Here is a 19,156-nt window from a genome sequence, read left to right as displayed (position 1 = left end):
TTCTAGAGGCATGTCAGTATGGGCTTCCTACATATTTCGATCAATTGAATCAATCCTCACGCAATTCTCCTTCTGATTTGAATGATGTATGGTTTTAAAAGCATGAAAACTTAAATGTTCATCATGCACCCTCAACATTAATTCACCATTTTCTACATCTATCAAGGCTCTGCTAGTAGTTAGGAATGGCCTTCCTAGGATTATGGAGGCATTTTCATCTTCCTCCATGTCAAGGATCACAAAATCTGCTCGGAGAAAAAACTTTTCCACCTTAACCAAGACATTCTCAACTACTCTATGTGCATGCTTCATTGATCTATCCGCTATTTTGAGGGCTATTCTTGTAGGTTTCTGATGAGCGGATATTTTATACGCTTTTTGGCATGGTTTCCTTAGTATTTTTAGTACATTTGATTAAGTTTTATTATGTTTTAGTAAGTTTTAGTGCAAAAATAATTTTTTAGATGCTACTTTGAGTCTTTATCATTTTTTTATAATTTTAGGTGATTTTTGGATGAATCTAGAAAGTTTTGCAAAAGTCTAATTCAGAGGCAAAGAAAAGACTGCAGATTCTGTCAACTTCTGACCTCTGTGCATTCAAACAAACATTTCTAAAGCTATCGAGGTCCAATTGACACGGTCTCAATGGCATTGGAAAGCTAACTTCCAGGGCTTTCCAAAAATATGTAATAGTTTATACTTGTCTTTGGAAATGAAGGTCCAAAACGGGCGTTGAACACCCAAAACACCCTTTTTCTGGTGTTCAACGCCCTAAAGGGAGCAAGCTAGGCATTTTGACTCCCAAAAGGGATCAAACTCGGCATCCAACGCCCCAAGAAGAGCACTAGGACGTGGATTCACCCCAAGCTCAGCCCAAACACTCACCAAGTGAGTCCGGAAGTGGATTTTCACACCCTTTAACTTAGTTTATCACATTTTTGTAATTTTTAATTATGAGGAACATCTTTTAGGTATAGTATTTTATTATAAATAAGAGACGTTCTTCCTCCTGAGGATTAGGCCTCCCAGGAGAGGAGAAGCACAGATACATAACTACTATTATTTTCTGTAAGCTATGAGCAACTAAACCTCCTAGGTTAAGGTTAGGAGCTCTACCGATTCTCATGGATTAATAATATTACTGTTTCTATTTCAATCTATGTTTGATTTCATTCTAAATGTATCTTTGTTCTTCAAACTAATGAAACCAGGTGGAACGAGAGTATGACCCATTTTCTACATGGGTTCTTACAAGTCCCTAGCGGGATAGCATTGAATCACAATCTCGATTATACATCTCTTAGACGGCTAATCCACGACTTCGTTGGGGATATGAGAACATCTGTTCAGCCGACGTATGGGGTGATTAAGGCCTTTGTGGTATAGACTAGAACCGTAAAGAATCATTCTCTGATCCGGAAGATCCGACCTTGTCTGTGGCATTTTGTGTAGGATCACCAGGGATTGAATTGCTAGAGCTTCACCCTCGTTCAGATTAGATGACCATTAGCACCGGCGTGTGATCTGAAGTTGAAGAGATTAATGACCACTAGCCCCAGCGTTAATCACTTACAGTTTGTGATTGAATGATCCATCCATTGTTGGAGTAGACAGTAAGAAAAGTTGATTCAGAAAGAAGAAGCATCTTCGAAGCCTCAACCAATTTCTTATCACTGTTTTCACACCAATTCAGTAATTCTTTCCTTAATCTATTTTTATGCATTTTTCACAACCACTGTCTTTTCTATCCGCCTGACTAAGATTTACAAGATAGCCATTGCTTGCTCAATCCAACAATCTCCGTAGGATTCGACCCTCACTCACTTGAGGTATTTCTTGGACGACCCGGTACACTTGCCGGTTCATCTGTGAAGTTTGTAGAGTTCAATTTCGCACACCAATTTTACCTCTCAAATTTGTAGCTTCTTCATGATGGGTAAGGGCATCATATTGATACTTGCTCCCAAATCACATAATGCTTTCTCAAAGAGTGTGTTTCCGATGGTGTAAGCAATTTGGAAACTCTCTGGATCTTTCATCTTTCTTGGCAAACCTCTTTGAATTATGGTACTATATTCTTTGGTCATCACCACGGTTTCATCTCCTTTTAAAGATATCTTCTTGGACAACAACTCCTTCATGAATTTAGTATAAAGTGGTATTTGTTCTAAAACTTCTATGAATAGAATGTTGATGTGAAGCTTCTTGAACACCTCCAGAATGTTGGAGTATTGTCCATCAAGGTGCTATTTCTTTAGCCTTTGAGAGAAAGGAATTCTTGTTGATATGGTTTCACTGTTTTTTTTTTCTTTGGGGCAATAGTTGGTGCATGAGCCTCCTTCTTTTTTTCTCCTCCTCTGTAGCTCTTTTATTGTGTACTTCATGCCTTGTGGCTTCTTTATCCATGGCTTTTTCACTTCTCAGTATAATGGTCTTGCACACCTCTCTTGGATTAATCTCAGTATCAATTGGGAATTTATTAGCGGATTTTTCTAATTGCTTAACAATTTGTCCCACTTGCACTTTCAAGTTTTTAATGGAGGTATCTTGGTTCTTGAAGTTGATTCTTGTTTCATCCATGAAGCTCCGAATTTATTGCATGATAGTGGAAGTTGATTGAGCTAAGATAGAGGTGGACTCAGCCAGCGCCTCTATGCCATTTTCAAGAGAAGAGAGCCTTTGGTAGATTTGTGGTTGCATGAGAGAAGCTTATTGTTGATGTGGTGTACTGGAGCTTCTTTGTTCTTGGTTTTTCCAACGGAAGTTTACGTGATTCTTCCATCCCATATTGTAAGTCTTAGAAAATGAATCATTTTGTGGTGGCTTTTGAAAATTCCCCATATAGTTCACTTGCTCAATAGTAGCTTGTTCTCCCTGTAGTAACTCACATTCTTCAACCTTGTGAGCTCCACCACACAAGTTACAGACCACTTATATTCTCACTGTGGATACTTGCATGTGTCCCAGTTGCTTTGTAAGTGACGAGATTTGTTGAGACATCATCTTATTTTTTACCAAAATTGAGTCCATGGTGCTCAACTCCATCACTCCCTTCTTCATGGCTCTCTCGGTGGAATACATATATTGATTGTTGGTCACTATATCAATTAACTCAAGAGCTTCTTGTGGTGTTTTAAGATGCAAAGATCTCCCTGGTGAATTATCAAGTAAGTTCTTTGAGGCATAGGAGATTCCATTATAAAATGTTTGAAGTTACAACCAATCAGGAAACATGTCATGAAGACACTTTTTTGACATCTCCTTGTATCTTTTCCAAACTTCATAGAAGAACTCTTCATCCCTTTGGGTAAAGATTTGGATGTCATGTCTTAGCTTGGCTAAATTTGTAGTGGAAAGAATTTGGTCAAAAACGTATTAACCAAATCCTCCCACGTTGTTATGCTTTTCAAGGGTTGAGTTTGGATCCATTGTTTAGCTCTATCCCTTACAGAGAATGAAAAAAGCCTCAACTTGGTGACTTCGGGAGAGACTCCATTGCTTTTAATAGTATCACTTATCAACAAAAAATTAGATATGTGCAAGTTTGGATCTTCTTAAGGGCTTCCACCAAATTGATTTTGCTGCACCAATTGAATGAGTTGGATCATTAATTCAAAGTTGTTTGCCTTCACATTAGGCCTTACTATACTACTCTCACAACTACTTGTGGGGGTAACAAAGTCTCCAAGAGTTCTCATAGCATTGGCATTGTTATTGTTGTTTATCATGTTTTCTGGCTTCTCAACTTCTTCCAACTCCCTCTGATTTTGTGAGTTCATTCTCAATTGGTGGAGTGTTCTTTCAATTTCAGGATAACAAAGAAGTGGTTTCTTGTCTTTGTTGTCTTGCAAGCATACACAAGAAAAAATAAAGTGAAAAGATAGAATTTTCAACATCATAGTGGAGGGAATTCCAATGAGTAGCAAAAGAAAATAAAAATGTCTAATATAGAGAATCAATTAATATGGTAGTTGTCAATCTCAATTAATCCCCAGCAACAGTGCCAAAACTTGATGGAAGAATTTTCAACATAGCAAGTGCATCGAATGGTATCAAGTAATACTACGGGAGTGAATTGTAACACTCTAATTACCCTAAACCTTACCTCATGCCGTAAGCAAAGGATAACTAAGTGCCACGACAATTCTAAGGCTTATACGATTATATATATATATAAAGGAATAATAATAATACAAGAAGCCCAATGAAAAAATATAGCTCAAGGACATAGAAACACAGATACAATGCGCGAAATGTCACTCACGATAACTAAACAAGTAAAGGCACGAGACATAATATAATAATAATTAAGATAGATACATATAAGTATGATAGTCAAAAGGATACTAGCCGAAACCCACAGAGTTTAAGCCGACTAGTTGATACAGATAATACAAAGTATTTAATTTAAAACAACATATACATCTTATCTCTCAAGTTTAGCCTTTAAGGCAACAAAGTGATACTTATACAAAAGATGAGAGAATAACTATAACAAAAGTGAATCAGATACAAAATAAAGTGAAGCCATTCTCCACTCTGTCACCAATCTGTAACTCACATAGGTGGGTTACGACCTGCATCTAAAAAATAACAACAATATATGATATGAGAACTGGAAGTTCTCAGTATGGTAACAATTCCCAATATGTAAGATATAAGGTTCCGGGACACCAAAGGCAATCCTAGAACTTCACATCGATACAGAATATTTAAGTTTAAAACAAATAATTAACTTAAACCATAAACAGGGTAATCTAAACTCAGGGGATTTCTAACTAATACCAAATTATACCGCTATATCCCATAGCCTTCGCCAACCTACCCTTCATGCGATCACATCGCCACTGCCTACTTAACCTCCTCAGCACCAGTCAATCACAGATAATGCAAGCAAGTAAAACACAAGTAGTATACATATATAGCAAGTAAATCAACTAGCATTTAGGCATGTTATTCAAATAGGCATAACTTAAGTAATCAAAGCAAGCAAGCATGTAGAAGATGCATATGATAAATGTCTATCCTATTAGCTCGTGATATCACTTGTCGGTTATAGTGCCAATCTCAACACAAAATCCGGTTGACAACTCCCGGATTAGTTTCTCTGTTGCACATATTTAAGAGGAATAATTTTGAGAGATGAGTGCTCTACCAACTTCTCCATCAGAGGGTAACGTTCTGAGGGAGAGTGCCCACCACCCTCCCCTGGATGCCGTATGATTTCGTGAGATAGTGCCCTACCACCTTACAACTAGAGAGAGAAATGTGAGTGGGGAGCCCAGCTTCAACCCTCACGTCTCAACGTACGCGGGAGACTGCCTTAGTCTCTATGCTGGCACTACTACCTCGACAAGCGGGAGACTACTACAGTCCTTGCCCGAGGCGCATAGCAACTTACTAAATCAATGCATGTCACATGAGCGTGAGACTGCCACAGCCCTCACATCTGAACATAGGCGGGAGACTATCACAGCCCCCTACGATGGAGAATAATGTATATCACAATCACATACTCCATCTCAGAGATCACTGCTCATAGTATAAGACTGCTTATATTCATCTCATTAACCATAATCATTCATGATTCTCAATTCATTGTCACCTCAACACTCTGCACAGACACTCAAGCTATTCCATCCACAGAACTTACCCCAAGCCTAATTTACCGTCTTCTAAACTTATAACAAAAATTCATCAATTTAATTTACTAACCCATCTCTAATAGTCTTAGGGCCTAATTACTAGATAGAAATCTTAAATGGCCATTAAAGAAGTTTAGAAATTTAGAGAATCCTTGAAAAGATGAAGAAAATACTTTTTCAGCAAAACAGTGGTCTCGCATATGCAAACCCCTACCCCGCGTATGCACAAAACAAAATTTGGGCATCCACGTACACGGCACCCTGTTCGTGTACGGGAGTGTTCCAAAATATAATGGAATGCTCGTGTCGCTGTGTTACAATTTGCGTACGCAAGCCTTATAATTGCATACTCACGTACGCAAGCTTGTGTCCGCGTATGCGAGACCCTCATGCAGTGGAAAATGACCGCGTCGCGCGCACAGTATCGCGTACGCAAGCCTTATCAGAGTTGGAAAAAATTTTAAAGCTGTAGAAATCATTTTTTATAACAAATTTCAAACGCTCATAACTTCCTCTCAAAACTCCATTTTTCTCAAATTTTATATCATTTTAAAACTCTTGAAATCATTTTTAGTTTAGATTAAAAATCACTCAATTTCAATGTCTAAAGCTCAAGTTATAATCCGCCAAATTTCATAAAAAATAATGTTTCACCAAATTCAGCAAAATTCTATAATTTTCAAAACTTCAAAACCAAACCAAATTAAACACACCCAAAACAACCTAAATATCCATAGTAAACACTCTCCAACCATTTCTTAATCATTCAATCACTTACACCATTCAATAAATACCTCAACCAACTCCAAATTCAACCTAAAACACATCAAAGCTCCTCAATATCACCATTCAATATTTTCAACAATCATCAATATTACATATCAAATATCTCATACAATTAATCCCATTATCATCAATTATTATCATATTAGAATCCACCACAATCATCTTAACACATATTTTATTCTCCGCAACATACATATACCACAAACACAACCCAAACAATCATATATTCAATTCATTCCCATCTTAATGTCAACTAGCCTAAGTGTCACTAAACATTACATATTACATAGAAAAAATCGAAACTATACATTGCCAATTACCAATATACACCAAAACACTAAATTGAGTTCCGAACAAGCCTCAATCACCAAAAATAATCCAAAGCTCCGAATCAACCCCAACAATCACTATTTCAAGCTATGCACAAGCAATATACCCAACATACATATTAGGGTTCATCAATAATCATAATTTCATGAGGGTTTAAGGCAATCTTACCTTACCCACCACAAATTAAGGTAAAACTCAATAATTTCTCACTATTTGTTGGCATCTAAACAACCAAATCACAAAAATTCACTCAAAACCAAAACCTTAATTTTGAAATTCACAAGGGCTGAGAACTGGACAAGGATTTTCAAAAAGCTTACTATAATGAATATTTTATAATTTAATTTGGGTAATTAATATTTCAAGTTCAAAATCTGTCGGTATGAGTAAATATCGGTATTCTCTGATAGATTTTGCTTTGCTAATATTTCATCATATATCTTTTATTCTTATAATCATTCTGTTACTAATGTCATTTATATTAGTAACTCATATATATTTATCTCCATATATATTATTTGAGTTTTAATATATCTATCTTTTGTAATTATCCATTTAAGATATTTATAACTTGAATCGCTGACTCGGTAATCTCGAACCACGACACTTGTCTCCTGGTGGACGAAAATGTGATCCTCAAAGTTGGTCTCTTTGTACTTGTATGAAATTTAAATATTGGCTCTATCAAAAATACCCCAAAGAGATCATGGTATGATGAATTGGGATCTTAATAATCCCTGATAATGGCACGTGTGATCACAACTCCGTTCAACTTAACCAGCAAGTATACTGGTCATCCAAGTAATACCTTACGTGAGTAAGGGTCGATCTCACAGAGATTGTTGGTATGAAGCAAGCTATGGTTACCTTGTAAATCTCAGTTAGGCAGATTAAATGGTTTATGATAAGTTCGAAAATAAATAATAAACAGAAAATAAAATAGTAAATAGTTACTCATATAATTCCATGGTGGAAATTTCAGATAGGCATATGTAGATGCTGTGCTCCTCTCGAATCTCTACTTTCTTATTACATTCATCCAATCCTTCTTACTCCTTTCCATGGCAAGCTGTATGTAGGGCATCACCGTTGTCAATGGCTACATCCCATCCTCTTAGTGAAAATGGTCCTATGCTCTGTCACAGCACGGCTAATCATCTGTCAGTTCTCAATCAGGTTGGAATAGAATCCCTTGATTCTTTTGCGTCTGTCACTAACGCCCAGCCTTCAGGAGTTTGAAGCTCGTCACAGTCATTCAATCCCAGAATCCTACTCGGAATACCACAGACAAGGTTAGACTTTCCGGATTCCCGGAATCCTACTCGGAATACCACAGACAAGGTTAGACTTTCCGGGTTCCCATGAATGCCGCCATCTATCTAGCTTATACCACGAAGATTCTGTTGGGGAATCTAAGAGATATGCGCCCGGCCTAAGGTAGAACGGAAGTGGTTGTCAGTCACGCGCGTTCATAGGTGAGAATGATGATGAGTGTCACGGATCATCACATTCATCAAGTTGAAGTGTAACGTATATCTTGGAATAAGAATAAGGAGAATTGAATAGAAAATAATAGTAATTGTATTGAAACTTGAGGTACAGCAGAGCTCCACACCCTTAATCTATGGTGTGTAGAAACTCCACCGTTGAAAATACATAAGTGAAAGGTTCAGGCATGGCCGAATGGCCAGCCCCCAAAACGTGATCAATGGCCCCCTAAGATGAAGAATAAAATAAAACTAAGACCAAAGATGAAACGTGGTCAAAAGACGACTAATACACTAGTAAAAAGTCTTATTTATACTAAACTAGCTACTAGGGTTTACAGAGGTAAGTAATTGATGCATAAATTCACTTCTGGGGCCCACTTGGTGTGTGTTTGGGCTGAGCTTGATCTATCCACGAGCTGAGGCTTCCTTTGGAGTTGAACGCCGAGTTATAGCGTGTTTCTGGCGTTCAACTCCGGGTTGTGACGTGTTTCTGGCGTTTGACTCCAGACAGCAGCATGCACTTGGCGTTGAGTGCCACTTTACGTCGTCAATTCCCCAATAAAGTATGGACTATTATATATTGCTGGAAAGCTCTGGATGTCTACTTTCCAACACTATTGAGAGAGCGCCATTTGGAGTTCTGTAGCTCCAGAAAATCCATTTTGAGTGCAGGGAGGTCAGATTCCAACAGCATCAGCAGTCCTTTTGTCAGCCTTTTTCAGAGTTTTGCTCAAGTCCCTCAATTTCAGCCAGAAATTACCTGAAATTACAGAAAAATACACAAACTCATAGTAAAGTCCAGAAATGTGAATTTAACATAAAAAATAATGAAAACATCCCTAAAAGTAGCTTGAACTTACTAAAAACTACCTAAAAACAATGCCAAAAAGCGTATAAATTATCCGCTCATCACAACACCAAACTTAAATTGTTGCTTGTCCCCAAGCAACTGAAAATCAATTAGGATAAAAAGAAGAGAATATACTATAAATTCCAGAATATCAATGAATATTAATTATAATTAGATGAGCGGGACTTGTAGCTTTTTGCTTTTGAACAGTTTTGGCATCTCACTTTTTCCTTTGATGTTTAGAATGATTGGCTTCTCTAGGAACTTAGAATTTCGGATAGTGTTATTGATTCTCCTAGTTAAGTATGTTGATTCTTGAACACAGCTACTTATGAGTCTTGGCCGTGGCCCTAAGCACTTTGTTTTCCAGTATTACCACCGGATACATAAATGCCACAGACACATGACTGGGTGAACCATTTCAGATTGTGACTCAGCTTTGCTAGAGTCCCCAGTTAGAGGTGTCCAGTGCTCTTAAGCACACTCTTTTGCTTTGGATCACGACTTTAACCACTCAGTCTCAAGCTTTACACTTGGACCTTCATGACACAAGCACATGGTTAGGGACAGCTTGATTTAGCCGCTTAGGCCTGGATTTTATTTCCTTGGGCCCTCCTATCCATTGATGCTCAAAGCCTTGGATCCTTTTTACCCTTGCCTTTTGGTTTTAAGGACTATTGGCTTTTTCTGCTTGCTTTTTCTTTTTCTATTATTTTTTTCGCCACTTTTTTTTTCGCAAGCCTTTGCTTTTTCACTGCTTTTTCTTGCTTCAAGAATCAATTTCATTGATTTTTCAGATCATCAATAACATTTCTCTTTGTTCATCATTCTTTCAAGAGCCAATAATTTTAACATTCATAAACAACAAAATCAAAATCATGCACTGTTCAAGCATTCATTCAGAAAACAAAAAGTATTGTCACCACATCAATGTAATTAAATTAAATTCAAGGACAATTTTCGAAATTTATATACTTCTTGTTCTTTTGATTTAAAAACATTTTTCATTTAAGAAAGGTGAAGGATTAATGGAATTATTCATAACTTTAAGACATAGTTACTAAACACTAATGATCATGAAGTAGAGACACAAAACATAAATGAACATAACGTAAAAACCGAAAAAGCAGAAAGAAATAAGAACAAGGAATGAATCCACCTTAGTGGCGTCTTCTTCTTGAAGGACCAACAATGTCCTTAAGCTCTTCTATGTCCCTTCCTTGCCTTTGTTGCTCCTCCCTCATTACTCTTTGATCTTCTCTTATTTCATGGAGAATGATGGAGTGTTCATGATGTTCCACCCTTAATTGTTCCACATTGTAGCTCAAATCTTTTAAGGAAGTGTTGAGTTGTTCCCAATAGTTGTTGGGAGGAAAGTGCATCCCTTGAGGCATCTCAGGGATTTCTTGATGATGAGCTTCCTCATGCATCTCTTGAGATCCGTGGAGGGTCTCTCTTGCTTGCTCCATCCTCTTCTTGGTGATGGGCTTATCCTCTTCAATGGAGATGTCTCCTTCTATGAAAACTCCAGCTGAGTAACATAGATGGCAAATAAGGTGAGGAAAGGCTAGCCTTGCCATGGTGGAGGGCTTTTCGGCTATTTTGTAGATTTCATTGGAGATGACTTCAAGAACTTCTACTTCCTCTCCAATCATGATGCTATGAATCATGATGGCCCGATCCACAGTAACTTCAGATCGGTTGCTAGTGGGAATGATGGAGCGTTGAATGAACTCCAACTATCCTCTAGCCACAGGCTTGAGGTCCAGTCTCCTTAGTTGAACTGGCTTGCCTTTGGAGTCTCTTTTCCATTGAGCTCCTTCCACACATATGTCCATTAGGACTTGGTCCAACCTTTGATTAAAGTTGACCCTTCTAGTGTAGGGGCGTACATCTCCTTACATCATGGGCAAGTGGAACGCCAACCTCACATTCTCCGAACTAAAATCTAAGTATTTCCCCCGAACTATTGTGAGATAATTCTTTGGACTCGGGTTCATACTTTGATCATGGTTCCTAGTGATCCATGCATTGGCATAGAACTCTTGAACCATTAAGATTCCGACTTGTTACATGGGGTTGGTTAGGACTTCCCAACCTCTTCTTCGGATCTCATGTCGGATCTTCGGATACTCATTTTTCTTGAGCTTGAAAGGGACCTCAGGGATCACCTTCTTCTTTGCCACAACATCATAGAAGTGGTCTTGATGGCTTTTGAAGATGAATTTTTCCATCTCCCATGACTCGGAGGTGGAAGCTTTTGTCTTCCCTTTTCCTTTTCTAGAGGATTCTCCGGCCTTAGGTGCCATTGATGGTAATGGAAAAATAAAAAGCTTATGCTTTTACCACACCAAACTTAAAATATTGCTCGCCCTCGAGCAAGAGAAGAAAGAAGAGAAGAAGAAGAAGAAGAAAATATGGAGGAGAGGAGGGGTGTAGGTTTCGGCCAAGGTATGAAAAAGGGGGTTGTGTTGTGTGAAAATGAAGTGGAATGGAAGGGTTTATATAGGAAAAGGGGAGAGGGTAGGTTCGGCCATTTTAGGGTGGGTTTGGGTGGGAAAGTGTTTTTGAATTTTGAAGATAGGTGTGGTTTATGGGGAAGAGTGGATGGATGTGAGTGGTGAAGGGGGTAATTGGGAAGAGAGATTAAAGTTGTTGGGAAGTGTGATATGGGGAAGAGTGTTATAGGATTAGGAGGTAAGGTGGGAATATGTTAGGTGGGGATCCTGTGGGGTCCACAGATCCTGAGGTGTCAAGGAATTACATCCCTGCACCAAATAGGCATGTAAAATGCCTTTGCATACCCTTCTGCATTTAAACGCCGAGGTGATGCACGTTCTGGGCGTTCAACGCCCATGTGTAGCATGTTCTGGGCGTTCAACGCCCAGGTGTAGCATGTTTCTGGCGTTGAACGCCAGTTCCATGCTTGTTACTGGCGTTCAGCGCCAGCTTTTCTCAAGGCACATTCCTGGCGTTCAAACACCAGAATGTTGCTTATTTCTGGCGTTCAGCGCCAGATTCATGCTCTGTTCTGGCGTTGAACGCCAGCCAGATGCTCCTTACTGGCGTTGAACGCCAGTCTGTCCTTCCTCCAAGGTGTGATTTTTCTTCTGCTGTTTTTGATTCTGTTTTTAATTTTTATATTTTTTTCGTGACTCCACATGATCATGTACCTAATAAAACACAAAATAACAATAAAATAAAATAAAATAAAAATTAGATAAATAAAATTGGGTTGCCTCCCAATAAGCGCTCTTTTAATGTCATTAGCTTGACAGTGGGCTCTCATGGAGCCATAAGGTGATCAGGTCAATGTTGTATAGTCCCAACACCAAACTTAGAGTTTGACTGTGGGGGCTCTTCTTGACTCTGAACTGAGAGAAGCTCTTCATGCTTACTCTCTTTTGTCACAGAGGGATGGCCATGTGCCTTAAACACAAGGTAGTCCCCTTTCAATTGAAGGACTAATTCACCTCTGTTGACATCTATCACAGCTCCTGCTGTAGCTAGGAAAGGTCTTCCAAGGATGATACATTCATCCTCTTCCTTCCTAGTGTCTAAGATTATGAAATCAGCAGGGATGTAAAGGCCTTCAACCTTTACTAACACGTCCTCTACTATTCCATAAGCTTGTCTCAATGACTTGTCTGCCAATTGTAATGAGAACAAGGCAGGTTGTACCTCAATGATCTCCAGCTTCTCCATTACAGAGAGTGGCATAAGATTTATCCCTGACCCCAGATCACATAGAGCTTTTTCAAAGGTCATGGTGCCTATGGTACAAGGTATTAAGAACTTGCCAGGATCTTGTCTCTTTTGAGGTAAAATTTGCTGAATCCAGGTATCTAGTTCATTAATGAGCAAGGGAGGTTCACTTTCCCAAGTCTCATTACCAAACAACTTGGCATTCAGCTTCATGATAGCTCCTAAATATTGAGCAACTTGCTCTCCAGTCACATCTTCATCCTCCTCAGAGGAAGAATAGTATTCAGAGCTCATGAATGGCAGAAGGAGATTTAATGGAATCTCTATGGTCTCTATATGAGCCTCAGATTCCTTTGGATCCTTAATAGGAAACTCCTTCTTGCTTGAGAGACGTCCCAGGAGGTCTTCCTCACAAGGATTTTTGTCCTTCTCCTCCCTTGTGCATTCGGCCATATTGATCACATCAATGGCCTTGCACTCTCCTTTTGGATTCTCATATGTATTGCTTGGGAGAATACTGGGAGGAGTTTCAATGACTTTCTTACTCAGCTGGCCCACTTATGCCTCCAGATTTCTGATGGAGGATCTTGTTTCACTCATGAAATTGAAAGTGGCTTTTGACAGATCAGAGACTAGATTGGCTAAATTAGAAGTATTTTGTTCAAAATTCTCTGTCTGTTGCTGAGAAGATGATGGAAAAGGCTTGCTATTGCTCAGCCTATTGCGTCCACCATTGTTAAAGCCTTGTTGAGGCTTTTGTTGATCCTTCCATAAGAAATTTGGATGATTTCTCCATGATGAATTATAGGTGTTTTCATAAGGTTCACCCATGTAATGTACCTCTGCTATTGCAGGGTTCTCAGGATCATAAGCTTCTTCAGAAGCTGCCTCTTTAGTACTGTTGGATGCATTTTGCCATCCATTCAGACTTTGAGAGATCATGTTAACTTGCTGAGTCAACACTTTGTTCTGAGCCAATATGGCATTCAGAGCATCAATTTCAAGAACTCCCTTCCTCTGAGGCGTCCCATTATTCACGGAATTCCTCTCAGAAGTGTACATGAATTGGTTATTTGCAACCATGTCAATGAGTTCTTAAGCCTCTTTAGGCGTTTTCTTTAGGTGAATAGATCCACCTGCAGAATGGTCCAATGACATTTTCGAAAACTCAGATAGACCATAATAGAATATATCTAATATGGTCCATTCTGAAAATATGTCAGATGGACACCTTTTGGTCAACTGCTTGTATCTTTCCCAAGCTTCATAGAGGGATTCACCATCTTTTTGTTTGAAGGTCTGAACATCCACTCTAAGCTTGCTCAGCTTTTGAGGAGGAAAGAATTTATCCAAGAAGGCCGTGACCAGCTTATCCCAGGAGTCCAGGCTATCCTTAGATTGTGAATCCAACCATATTCTAGCTATGTCTCTTACAGCAAAAGGGAAAAGCATGAGCCTGTAGACTTCAGGATCTACTCCATTCGTCTTAACAGTTTCACAGATCTACAAGAACTCAGTTAAAAACTGATAAGGATCTTCAGATGGAAGTCCATAGAACTTGCAGTTTTGTTGCATTAAAGCAACTAGCTGAGGTTTCAGCTCAAAATTGTTTTCTCCAATGGCAGGAATGGAGATGCTTCTTCCATCAAATTTGGACGTGGGTTTGGTAAAGTCACCAAGCATCCTTCTTGCATTATCATTATTGGGTTCGGCTGCCATCTCCTTCTCTTGTTCGAAAATTTCTGAAAGGTTACTTCTGGATTGTTGTAGTTTAGCTTCTCTTAGTTTCCTCTTCAAAGTCCTTTCAGGTTCAGGATCAGCTTCAACAAGAGTGTTTTTGTCCTTGTTCCTGTTCATATGAAAGAGAAGAAAACAAGAAAAGAAAGAGGAATCCTCTATGTCACAATATAGAGATTCCTTTATGTTAGTAGAAAAAGAAAGGGGAGAAGAGTGAAGAAGAGTGGGTTCGGATATTTAGATGAAGAGAGGTGAAGAGAAGTGTTAGTAAATAAATAATTAAATAGAATAAGAGAGAAGAGATAGAAAATTCGAAAATAATTTTAAAAAGGGGTTAGTAATTTTCGAAAATTAGGGATAAGATAAGATTAAAATTAAAATTTAAAACAAAAAAAAAAGAATTTTTGAAAAAGAGATGAGAGATTTTCGAAAATTAGAGAGGGAAAAGTAGTTAGGTGGTTTTGAAAAAGATAAGAAACAAACAAAAAGTCAAATAGTTAGTTGGAAAAGATATTAAAGTCAAATTTGAAAAGATAAAATGATAAGAAGATAGATAAGATATTTTGAAATCAAATTTTTGAAAAAGTTAAAATTTTGAAAAAGATATGATAAAAAGATAAGATAGAAAAAAATATGATTGAAAAAGATTTTAATTTTAAAATTAAAATTTAATTACTTCACTAACAAGAAACTACAAGATAAGATTCTAGAATTTAAAGATTGAACCTTTCTTAACAAGAAAGTAACAAACTTCAAATTTTTGAACCAATCACATTAATTGTTAGTGAATTTTCAAAAATTTGATATAAAGATAAGAAAAAGATTTTGAAAATATTTTGAAAAAGATTTTTTTTAAAATTTTCGAAAAAAAAGGAAAAAAATTGGAAAAGATATGATTTTTGAAAAAGATTTTGAAAAGATAAGATTTTTAAAATTTGAAAATTTGACTTGACTTGTAAGAAACAACTAATTTTGAAAATTTTTGACTAAGTCAACTCAAATTTTCGAAATTTTGAGAGAAAAAAGGAAAAGATTTTTTTTTATTTTTGAATTTTTAATGATGAGAGAGAAAAACAACAAAAATACTCAATGCATGAAATTTTTAGATCAAAACAATGAATGCATGCAAGAATGCTATGAATGTCAAGATGAACACCAAGAACACTTTGAAGATCATGATGAACATCAAGAACATAATTTTGAAAAATTTTTGATGCAAAGAAAATATGCAAGATAAATCTGTAATGCATGGACTCTAATAAACAAAAAATGCATATGAAAAACAACAAACAACACAAAACAAGAAAACATCAAGATCAAACAAGAAGACTTACCAAGAACAACTTGAAGATCATGAAGAACACTTTGAATGCATGGAATTTTCGAAAATATGCTAGAAAAAAAATTTTTTTAAGCATGCAATTGACACCAAACTTAAAAATTGACTCAAGACTCAAACAAGAAACACAAAATATTTTTGGTTTTTATGATTTTCTAATTTTTTGTATTTTTATTAATTTTTTTCGAAACTATTTTCGAAAAAGAAAAGAAAATTTTGAAAAAGATTTTTGAAAGATTTTGAAAAGAAAATTACCTAATCTGAGCAACAAGATGAACCGTCAGTTGTTCATACTTGAACAATCCCCGGCAACGGCGCCAAAAACTTGGTGGACGAAAATGTGATCCTCAAAGTTGGTCTCTTTGTACTTGTATGAAATTTAAATATTGGCTCTATCAAAAAGTACCCCAAAGAGATCATGGTATGATGAATTGGGATTTTAATAATCCCTGGTAATGGCACGTGTGATCACAATTCCGTTCAACTTAACCAGCAAGTATACTGGGTCATCCAAGTAATACCTTACGTGAGTAAGGGTCGATCTCACAGAGATTGTTGGTATGAAGCAAGCTATGGTTACCTTGTAAATCTCAGTTAGGCAGATTAAATGGTTTATGATAAGTTCGAAAATAAATAATAAACAGAAAATAAAATAGTAAATAGTTACTCATATAATTCCATGGTGGAAATTTCAGATAGGCATATGTAGATACTGTGCTCCTCTCGAATCTCTACTTTCTTATTACATTCATCCAATCCTTCTTACTCCTTTCCATGGCAAGCTGTATGTAGGGCATCACCATTGTCAATGGCTACATCCCATCCTCTTAGTGAAAATGGTCCTATGCTCTGTCACAGCACGGCTAATCATCTGTCAGTTCTCAATCAGGTTGGAATAGAATCCCTTGATTCTTTTGCGTCTGTCACTAACGCCCAGCCTTCAGGAGTTTGAAGCTCGTCACAGTCATTCAATCCCAGAATCCTACTCGGAATACCACAGACAAGGTTAGACTTTCCGGATTCCCGGAATCCTACTCGGAATACCACAGACAAGGTTAGACTTTCCGGGTTCCCATGAATGCCGCCATCTATCTAGCTTATACCACGAAGATTCTGTTGGGGAATCTAAGAGATATGCGCCCGGCCTAAGGTAGAACGGAAGTGGTTGTCAGTCACGCACGTTCATAGGTGAGAATGATGATGAGTGTCACGGATCATCACATTCATCAAGTTGAAGTGTAACGTATATCTTGGAATAAGAATAAGGAGAATTGAATAGAAAATAATAGTAATTGTATTGAAACTTGAGGTACAGCAGAGCTCCACACCCTTAATCTATGGTGTGTAGAAACTCCACCGTTGAAAATACATAAGTGAAAGGTTCAGGCATGGCCGAATGGCCAGCCCCCAAAACGTGATCAATGGCCCCCTAAGATGAAGAATAAAATAAAACTGAGACCAAAGATGAAACGTGGTCAAAAGACGACTAATACACTAGTAAAAAGTCTTATTTATACTAAACTAGCTACTAGGGTTTACAGAGGTAAGTAATTGATGCATAAATTCACTTCCGGGGCCCACTTGGTGTGTGTTTGGGCTGAGCTTGATCTATCCACGAGCTGAGGCTTCCTTTGGAGTTGAACGCCGAGTTATAGCGTGTTTCTGGCGTTCAACTCCGGGTTGTGACGTGTTTCTGGCGTTTGACTCCAGACAGCAGCATGTACTTGGCGTTGAGCGCCACTTTACATCGTCAATTCCCCAATAAAGTATAGACTATTATATATTGCTGGAAAGCTCTGGATGTCTACTTTCCATCACTATTGAGAGAGCACCATTTGGAGTTCTGTAGCTCCAGAAAATCCATTTTGAGTGCAGGGAGGTCAGATTCCAACAGCATCAGCAGTCCTTTTGTCAGCCTTTTTCAGAGTTTTGCTCAAGTCTCTCAATTTCAGCCAGAAATTACCTGAAATTACAGAAAAACACACAAACTCATAGTAAAGTCCAGAAATGCGAATTTAACATAAAAAATAATGAAAACATCCCTAAAAGTAGCTTGAACTTACTAAAAACTACCTAAAAACAATGCCAAAAAGCGTATAAATTATCCGCTCATCATCTCCTAATATGATACTTTCCCCCCTAAAAAAATACATCATCATCATCATCTAATCTCTCTTCTTTCATCACCGAACCTTGAAGAGAAAAGAGAGAGAACCGTGAGAGAAAAACCATGGAAACATAAACCTTTTGAGCCTGATTTCTTAAGCTCCATAAATCCAATAAAAAATATAAACTGATTAAAGTGTTCATCTATTCTTTCTCTTCACAACGATACCACTTTCCATGGAGAGAAATCAATGGTAACACTACTGATCTTTTATGCATAGTTCGGCCAAGTGGAAATAAGGTAGTGTAGTCGATTTTTTACGTTTTCTTCTTCAATTTCTTGATCAGAAATCTACCCTGGTGCTTCAGTTTTGCTAATTTTTATATGAAGTTAGGATTTGATAATTTTATAATAATTCAATGTATTCTTGATGTGTAATTATTGGTTTGATGATTATTACTTGAAATTGAATGAGTTTATGCTTGATTCTCGTTGAAATTTTGATGATTTATGAACTTGATGGTTCAACTACCAAGAACAGTCCTTGACCAATTGTTGTTGATAAATTTAGGTTTGGTATTAAGTCTGATCTTGATGAAAAATTGATAAGATTTGGTGGTTGGAAGGTTAAAGTGAACTCTATGAAAAATCGGTAATCGAAAAGCTCAAAATTTGACTAAAAATCAAATAAAAAATTAAAAAAAATTAAAACAAGGTTCAATTTTTATGGGGGAGGTGTGATCACCAATGCAAAGTTTATTTTTGAGAATAAGATTGTATTTTGATAAAAGATCATAGTTAAAAATAGTAATTTTATAAATTTATGCGTATTTTGGGTAATAAGTAAAAGTTAGGGGTTAAATGAGTATTTTGTAAAAATATAAAGATATTTTTATAATTATAATTAAGTAAATTATTTTAGTAAATTTGTAAAGGGCATTGGTTCAAAACATAAATCTTTCTAAAAGTTTGAAATTAAAATGAAATTCCTAAAAGTTTAACGATAAGACTTTAATAAACAAGTTTTTATTATCAAAATAATAATAATATTACTCTTTTATTATTAATGTTAGTCTACTCATAATAATATAATTATTAACCTTTTACTGAAGATATTATTTAATTTAAATATTTATTAATGAAAAAGTGAAACAGTAATATTTTCTA

At 37.0% G+C, this 19,156-nt stretch overlaps 2 non-coding genes across 2 annotated transcripts; both read left to right on the top strand.

The window, feature by feature from the left end:
- Positions 1 to 3,232: 3,232 nt before the first annotated feature.
- On the top strand, positions 3,233 to 3,336 carry LOC130972107 (small nucleolar RNA R71). Its single transcript, XR_009083305.1, has one exon. It is a non-coding gene; the product is annotated as a small nucleolar RNA R71 (small nucleolar RNA).
- Positions 3,337 to 14,022: 10,686 nt separating this feature from the next.
- On the top strand, positions 14,023 to 14,126 carry LOC130971367 (small nucleolar RNA R71). The gene has a single exon (XR_009082590.1). It is a non-coding gene; the product is annotated as a small nucleolar RNA R71 (small nucleolar RNA).
- The last annotated feature ends 5,030 nt before the right edge of the window (positions 14,127 to 19,156 follow it).

Source organism: Arachis stenosperma, chromosome 3 (assembly GCF_014773155.1).
Source record: "Arachis stenosperma cultivar V10309 chromosome 3, arast.V10309.gnm1.PFL2, whole genome shotgun sequence".
Lineage (NCBI taxonomy): Eukaryota > Viridiplantae > Streptophyta > Magnoliopsida > Fabales > Fabaceae > Arachis > Arachis stenosperma.
Note: the sequence above shows the minus strand (reverse complement) of the source record. Positions and strands in the feature narration are given on the sequence as shown.